A 7,146-nucleotide genomic window follows, 5' to 3' on the forward strand; every position below is an offset into this window, starting at 1 on the left:
CACCTTGGCAGTACAAAGAAGGCTCCTGCTGTCCCTCCTACTTCCAACGTCTTGGATTTGCCTCAGAGAAAATACTTTTAAATACCTCACTATTTCGACATCACTTTCAGTGTGTTAGCTTCTGAGTTGATTCACACAAGCTAACCTGATGATCTGAAAGAGGAGCAATTCTGAGTTTCCTTTTGTTTACTGTGAAAGTTTCACTTGTTCAACAGGAGCAGTTTTTTTTTTCTCTTTTGGCTAATGTAAGTAATTTCTGCTTCTGCATTGTAAATTTATTTTAGTGACTTGAGACTGTATGATCAAGTTCAGCTCAGTAGAAAAAGCGCGTTTTCACTACTCTCAATATGAAACAGCTGAAAATAGTGTGAAAATTAGCTTGCAGGTGGAAAATATAGCAATTACCCTAACTGCTTATAACTTTGTAAGGAAGTAGAATAACTCTGGTAACCCTCATACTGTCAAATAACTGTACAGATAGAGTACTTTAGCCCAGAAGGAGAAGTTCACAGGAACAGGAAAAAAGTGGAAGAGAGTAGGTTATCATTTTGTCTCAGGTACCCTCACTTTGATACTGCATGAGTTTCCTGGAATTCATGAAATTCTCTTGAATTTGAGTTAGTCATAAGAGCAGAGGTTCTGGGTCAGCCCAAAGGTAAACTTAGACAAAATCCTGTCTCTGAGAGCTGACAAAGAGGGGTGTGTGTGTATGTGTGTGTGTGTGTGTGTGCAATATTGTGCTTGCTTCATTGCAGCTTGAAGCATCCTGTTTGCTTTTGAAAATTTTCACTTCCTTTTGTGAAGTACCATGCATTTTTTTTGCTTTTCATAGAGTAAGTAAGATGAAAAGAGGAGCACAGGGGTGTGTGGGCTGCTACTGAAGAGCTGAGCTGCGGGCCCACGCTTTCTCGTGGTACTTCTCGTGTCCCCAGACGTCGGGAAGGAGGAGAGGTGATCCCAAACTGATGTTTGCTTCCCACTTTTCTCTGGGTAGATCTATCGAACAGTGTCTGTTCTGCCCCGAAATAAATGATGGAATGCATTTGGCAAAGGAGGACAGGAAAATAAAGATTCTAATTTTTATGTTCTTTACAAGATGTGTTAAAATTTAAACTTTCGTGTGTGGCTGCACACACAAAACCTTTTGCTAATCTAACTGAATCAGAAATGATCTTTTGTCATTTCTCTCCCTGCTTTTTAGAGTGGCAGTCAGTCTCAGAAGATCAATTAGCTCCTTAAAAGAATTGCTCTGTAGTGCCATCTGTTTTCCTCAACGCTGTAACTAGACATAAACACAGATATACCCCACATATATGTCAATATATTCATATATTTTTTTATTGGAAGATAGAAATCTTTGTATAAAACATCTCAATTAATGCAAACATGCATGGGCCTATCTGTGCATTCCCAGCCATGCACTGTGTCCTTAACATCTGCTAGGCTCCATTTAAGTTATTATCGTCCATATGGTATGGCCGTGAAAGAATGACAGATCAGTGATGTAACTGCCGGCAATAGCTGCTGATGCTTGCAAACTGTTCACTGAATGAAAGCAAGAGATAAGTGATTATTCAGACTCATGTTACCGAGAACAAATCTCTTCACTGAGCACTAGGTTAATTAATTTTCTAGTGTATTAATTATGTAGCTTTGCCTGTGGTGCTCTGCTGCAACTCGGTGCAAGCTGTCTCACAAAAGTAGTAGGCAAGGAGACCTTAGCAAGGGAACAAGCTATTTCTAAGTAAGTACAAAACTCAATTTTTTGACACAGAGGGATGCTCGAATTTCAAGCCTGCGATGCCAAGCTGCTGAATGCAGCTCTTGAGAGCATGAGAGCACAGTAGAGGATATGTCAGAATTGATTTCGGATATCCTGGGACCTATGCAAGTTGCAGTCAGAATGTGCACCCTCCCTTAGCTCTTGGTCTTGAAATTATTTACAGAATTTCCTTAGCTAATTATTTGCTATGCAAATCAAGTATTTTCTTTTAAATTTGTTGCTTTCTAGGTTCAGTGATGTGTCTTTCCCTCTTTCGTAGTTATTAGGTCTGGTCAGGACTTTTTTCAAGCAAAAATCAGTAGAGTCAGCATTAGCGTGTCAAAATCCCTTTCTTTTTAGGGAAAAGGGACCTAACAGGTCCAGTTTTAACAGGATGGGCCTCTCGCGTACAGTAAGGAATTTCTGCTCAAAACCTAAGACAGTGAGCCTTCTCCTTTACCTCAGCACCGTGGGCATCCTAGAAAAATGTACTTGCCTGTGGTTTCAGCTAGACAGAGTGGCCCTCTGCACATAGGTCTTCTGTGTCCCGGTGCCTACCCACTGGGGGACTGAATATTTTGAGCTCGGTTACTTTTGCTTTCCTGAAGGTTTTGACTTCATCTCAATGCAGAATAGCAATATTAAAAAAAAAAAAAAAACCCAACAACACTCACTTTTTGCAGAGTAGGTAAACAGTTTAAATTCCGGGTCTACCTGGAAGTGCAGAAATAGGAAAAATATGTGGATTACCTCCTTGAAAATATTTCTCAACTGTGTGCCTTTGGTTTGACCTCTAATTCATCTCTTTTTTCCAGCTAAACTATCCTGAGCATCTTAGTCTCTCTATCTTTGCAACTTTTGCTTTTGTTACAATCCTAATGGGCTGACCAAAACTTTATTTCAGGTGAGTTTTTCATGCACCGATTAAATATAATGATATACTATTTTACTTCTTATAACATTTTCTTTTTTTTTAACCTTCTTTTTAACCATCTTTCCATTACATTGTCCACAGCATGGGGAGATATTCTTTTCTGAATCATTCCTTATAACTAGCTTAGGACTCGGTAATGTGAGCAAAGTACTTCCTCCAATGTACATTAGTTCACCTTCGTCAATGCTAAATGTCATCTGCCATTATTTTATCTGTGTATCTAGCTTTGATGGGTTCTTCTGAAGTTCTGGCCAATTTTCTGTAATTCTGTTTAAACAAATTAATTTCATCATTGATAAAATCTGGCACTTCCCACTCCTTTCTCCTGACTATTCATGACTTCTGCTCCTAACGTGAAAATCTTTTCAGTGCTACCCTTACAAAGTTTTGCCTTCCCGACTAATTTTTATTTTCCTCTAATCACCTCTTTTAAGGGGTATTCTCAAAATCAACTTTTGAACAATCATCTATCCTGTGCTGGATAACTGATATCCTATAAACTGCCTATAAACTGACCTAAAGTCACTTTGATTAGACTGATAAAGATGAAGCTGTGAGTTTTCATTCTCCTTTGTCACTTCTTTCAAAGTGTATTTCCAAGTCCTTCTCTATGGACCTTCTCAATTCCAAGGCAAGGAGCAGAGGCTCCCTGCCGGGCAGGTTTCCCCCCAGCCTCAGGCACCCTTTAACCCATGCCACTTCCTTTGGTATTGGCAGCACTGCCTTTCTCCTCATGGTCTGCTTTGCCCTCTCTGCAGCAGTCCCTGGTGTGAGCGTCAGCGGCTCTGCCACGTTACAGATGTGCAGCATGGTCTGCTGGCCTGCGCGTCATGCCACAAGCCTGGAGAGCTTCCTCTGACTGTCATGGTGTTGCTGTTGCCTTGGGCAAAGAGTTCCTTCTCTGATGCTCCCCCTCTCCAGGGGTCTAACAGCTTACCTGCTTTTATGAGAGAGTTGTGCAAAATAATCAGAAAAGTTAACTTAGGTGTCTTGAAGATGAGAAGTATGAATTTCAAACCAGCCTCCAGATATACGTACAGCAGCATGTCTGGAAACATGTGTCAACACAGAGCATTTAAAAAGGGAAGAAAAAAAAGGCCTAAAATCTCCACCCTTACAGTTTGTCACAGTATTCTTCTGTTTATTCTCCTGTTTATTCATTATTCTATTCTTCTGTTTACTCCTTCTATTTATGTGTATTCTTCTGGCAATAGACAGTAGAACAGGATATGCAGGAGGCAGGGGCTGAGTAATTCAAAAGGATTGAGTAATACAAGATACCATGTTGAAAAGATGTAACAGATTTATAACTCCAAACTCCAGAAGCAGTTCCCTTCCGGTGCTAGAGGCGAGCTTTTCATTACAGCAAAAGAAATTGATCTGACCTACATGTAACAGCTAATTTAAATGTAAAGTATGGGGTCTTTGAAAAATTGATCTCTTTTTCCCTCTCACAAGTCAAAGTGGCTTTAAAAACCAGATTCATTTATTTGTGTGTTTCTATTTCTTGTTAGGGATGGCTTCATGTTAAAATTTTTATTAACAAATAAATGAAGCAGAGCTAGCAAAATGCCTGCAGACAATTAGATAGTAGCATTAACAGCATTAATAGCACTGGTTTGTAGTTCTTGGTCTCCCAAATGCTTTACAAATTGAAAAAAACCACCCCCAGAACTTGAACTGAGGTATTACGATTTGGATAAAAGGAAACAGGAAACTGAACATTCCCAAACGAGTTTTTATGCTTTAGTTTTGTTTTTCACAAAACCAAGAAGCTGTGTTTTTGCAAGACCACAGCATGGCCTACTTGAACATGTTTTGTCTTGAATCAGATATGCAAGCATGCACGGAAAGCTCATATTTCAGCCAGTGATCACTTGCACAGTGGCCCATGGTAATTTTGCAAGTACTTAGCAATGACCTTAATTATTCCAACATTCTGGTTATTGTTTGGGACAGTAGCCAGTAAACAGAGTAAAGTGCTGAGCAAAGGAGGGCAGTTCTGTTGCTGCTGAGGAGGCCGAATTCAAGGCTAACAGACACAGAAAGTTGAGCGATGCCTCCAAACCAGCAAAGCAATTTTCAGGAAACTGAATGCGGTCCCGCTCTTTCAGAGCCTGTTGCAGTCTGTTGTCGCTCCTGCTGGTTGCTGGCTTGTAGAGCTGATCAGAAACGGGACTGCTGTCCCACAGGGATGTTGCCTATTTCGATTCTCTTTTCACACTGAAATGAGACAAAAAAATTGAAAAGAGGATGTGGTAGAGAATAAGAAGAGAATGAGGATGTACCTAGGGATGAAGAAGTTAATCATGGGCTAGCGGGTATTTCAGGAGGCCAGAGTTCAGTTTTAGGTTGAAGATTTGAGAGCCTGTTTTGGTCAAGGGAATGTGGTTGAGCTGCTGACCCCTCATACAAGCCGAGGAGAAGTGCTAAGGAACAGCTTGGCATGAGGGAAGGAGAGGAGAAGAAGGTAGTGAGTATCTAGAATAACTTAGACCCAGATGTTTGGCCACTTCAGTTCTATACCTTCATGCTTCATCCTCCTAGACATTAAAAAATCACAGATCCAAAGTGGCTTCTAAATTAAAAATGTCACAGTCCTCCATGACCGAAATATATTTTCACTGTAGAACAAAGGACAAAGTGAAAATGTGCCTCTGTCGCTTCTCCCACAAAATGTGGTGGCTGCTTTCTTAATAGGGCTCCAAGAAAGCACTAAACATAGCTGCCAGTCACTACCTCCTGCAGAACGGTGCCAATGAGACCTAAGAGCAGAGATGCTTTTCTCTGCACCTTGCCATTCTCCTGCCTGCAAGCCCATGCTTTATGAGAGAAGCCTATATATTTGGTATTTAAAAGGGGGGGAAAAAAAAAGAGAGAGAAACTTGCATTTCACAAGGGACGTCAAGTGTGAATCCATGTGCCTGCACTATCAGCTTTGCATTCCTGAGTGTGGTGTGTAGAGTGTGGAGTAACACGTGTTAACTGATAGTAAGCCACAGAGCAGGCTACAGCCAGCGCTCAGGGGAGATTTAATTTATTGTTCAATGGAATGAATGCTATTGTGCGGTGACAGCTGGTGCACTGAATGACACACAGTGACTGCTTGACTGACTCACAACAATAATGCCCCGAGAGGTTTGCACATCAGACTGTCTCGGGGGAATGCAGAAAGGAGGTGTCTGAGGAAAACAGGCTCTGCTATGTATTGCCTCTGCTAGTGAACCACCAGATAGCTTTTGAAAAAGTGAAATCTGCTTGTGCCAAAGTGGAACAGACTTTCCCTCTAACTTGAATTCTGTTTTCTTGTGGTAGGTGTTTTTGCCCTTCCTCCCACTGCTCAAGCTACAGAACTAGTGAATATGAGCAAGTAAACTTAGTGCATGCTTCCACGTGCAAGATGTTCTGCTTTTTCATGCTTGAATTTCCTTTGCACAGAGATTGTTGCAGCCTAACTGTTGGTGTCTGCAATATTTGTGTCCCACCTTATGTCTTAGGGACCCCTATTGTTCTCTGCACTAATTGCAAAAGGCTTGTTCCTGGACCTACGCTTTTCTGATATGTATCTCTTTCTACACCAGTGTACTGGCAAGCCACACCTGACATCTGCATACATTCAGCTAGATTTCTGTCTGAGTGGAGATAGCTAAGTTGGTTCAGAACTGTGAGACTGGGCTGCAAGTTGCATTGCTTTTCCGCTTGTTTCCATGTGGATGGAGTGCGTGCCATATGTTTAAAAGCAAAATTGATAAACTGTTGATGATGTTCTCATACAACATAATAGGCTTTCACTGCTGTGCAGGTATTCCTACCAACATGTCTAACTGAAGTATATGAAATTGTGTGTCTAATTCAGATGATGCAAAGAACTGGAGTAATGAAACTCAATTGCTTATATTGTTCAGGAATGGCAAAACATCTGGGGCATTATAAGCTGTATAATACATGTTTAGGTATTGAAGAGCCTTTCTCTCTCCTACATTCCCCCAGACTAAGGGCTTAGCATCTTGCCTCTATATTCCCTGCTTACTACGCTTTCCATATCTGCCTTCCAGGATCCTGAGCTACCAGAGACTTGCACCCCCAGCCACCCGGAGATGCTGCACCCACTACCTTTTACATACCTAACTCATAGATCTCCAGGACATGTGATAGCAAGCAAGAGTGGCTTATAAGGACTTAGAATCAGCACCTACAGCTGCAGGTAGGGTTACGCCTGAATCACTGCCAATCACTGAATCACTGAATCACTGGCAACGCTATTTCCTTCTTTTTGCTACATTAATCTATGGGGCAAATGTAACGTGCTTGCTTACTCTAATGTGTGATGAGGCAACATCTCGTCCCTGATTCATGGCCTCCTGTAGAAAGATAACAGCTGGGGCTGGTGCACTGTAGCCGGTACAACTAGATCTCACAATCAGATTGACGCCAGTAGAAGGCACGTGTG

The 7,146-nt window shown here is 41.4% G+C and overlaps 1 long non-coding RNA gene across 1 annotated transcript in view; it reads left to right on the forward strand.

Annotated features, from left to right (window-relative positions):
• LOC138064215 (uncharacterized) overlaps nt 1–6,886 on the forward strand; it is a 125,410-nt gene extending 118,524 nt beyond the window's left edge. Inside the window, exon 3 of the long non-coding RNA XR_011137491.1 lies at nt 6,752–6,886. This is a non-coding gene — a long non-coding RNA (uncharacterized lncRNA). The remainder of the gene's footprint in view (nt 1–6,751) is intronic.
• Nucleotides 6,887–7,146: the final 260 nt, after the last annotated feature.

Source organism: Struthio camelus, chromosome W (genome assembly GCF_040807025.1).
Source record: "Struthio camelus isolate bStrCam1 chromosome W, bStrCam1.hap1, whole genome shotgun sequence".
Taxonomy (NCBI): Eukaryota; Metazoa; Chordata; class Aves; order Struthioniformes; family Struthionidae; genus Struthio; species Struthio camelus.